The sequence below is a fragment of the Mus caroli genome, chromosome 9, assembly GCF_900094665.2.
Source record: "Mus caroli chromosome 9, CAROLI_EIJ_v1.1, whole genome shotgun sequence".
NCBI lineage: Eukaryota > Metazoa > Chordata > Mammalia > Rodentia > Muridae > Mus > Mus caroli.
In genome coordinates, this window is record NC_034578.1 from 84,866,552 (window position 1) to 84,867,636 (window position 1,085).

At 37.5% G+C, this 1,085-nt stretch overlaps 1 protein-coding gene across 1 annotated transcript in view; it reads right to left on the reverse strand.

Annotated features, from left to right (window-relative positions):
• Nucleotides 1-1,085, reverse strand: part of Snx14 (sorting nexin 14) — a 73,024-nt gene that overhangs the window by 48,119 nt on the left and 23,820 nt on the right. The gene's annotated exons all lie outside the window — the stretch shown is intronic.

Genomic DNA, 1,085 nt, shown 5'->3' on the forward strand with positions numbered 1-1,085 from the left:
GCAGGGCTATGGATAGCATCAGTAGCTACTGAGAAAAAAACATGTACTTTAGAAAGACAACCAGACTTTATGTCCAAAAAGTCTCAATTTTAAAGGAGGTGTCTTTTTTAGAAAAAGATTTATTTTACAAAAAATTTCATCAACAGCTTTGTGTACATTACAAATACTCCACATTTAAAACATATNCAAATCTAAAAAACAAACAAACAGAGCTGGTGAGGCCACCCCCCTCTCTCTCAAAGATTTACTTATTTATTTTATGAATATGAGTACACTGTAGCTGTACAGATGGTTGTGAGCCATCATGTGGCTGCTGGAATTGAACTCTGCTCGATCCATGGTGAAGCCTCTCAATGGGCAAGGGAGGACATGAGCCCCTCGCGTCTAGACGGTGGGCAGGAAGAGAAAGCCAACTCTGGCAGGCTGGTCCCCTGACCTCTATATACACACGTGTCTGACACATGTACAGATAGGTGTAAGTGAGAAAAATACATACACCTGCAGAAAAATATAGCATATAAACTGCTGTATTAAATTAGTCTTAACACACTGTGGATGAACTCAAATAGTAGGATGTTTTTAAAAAATTAGAAAATACAAAACATAACTGAATCATTGCAAAAGTGAGACACATCACTAGACACTGTACTGTCAGATATATGTGTTCAAACTTAATAAACACACAATGCTTAAAGAAACATGCATTTATCAAATGACATAATTTGGATGCCTGACTTTAAATTAGAATCTCATTTTTCCTTTTCTAGAACTAGAGTGTTTTCTTTGTCAGCCAAGAAACAACACCCATGTACCCTGTGTATACTAAAAACAAAATTACTTGGGGGAGAAAAAAAAAGCATTATGTTTTTCAGAGAATCTACTGAGATGATCTTTCGATCTGTGTCTGTACCTGTTCATGTGTGCAATTATATGTGCAGGCATGTGTTCACACANGCACATAGAGATCAGAGGTCAACCTTTCTTGGCAAGAACTTAATGAACTAAGTTATTTCCCCGGCCCCTATGAAAGTCGTATTAGAAAATGTTGTTTGCTGGAGAGAGGATTTCCTTGTGTAGGCCAGGCT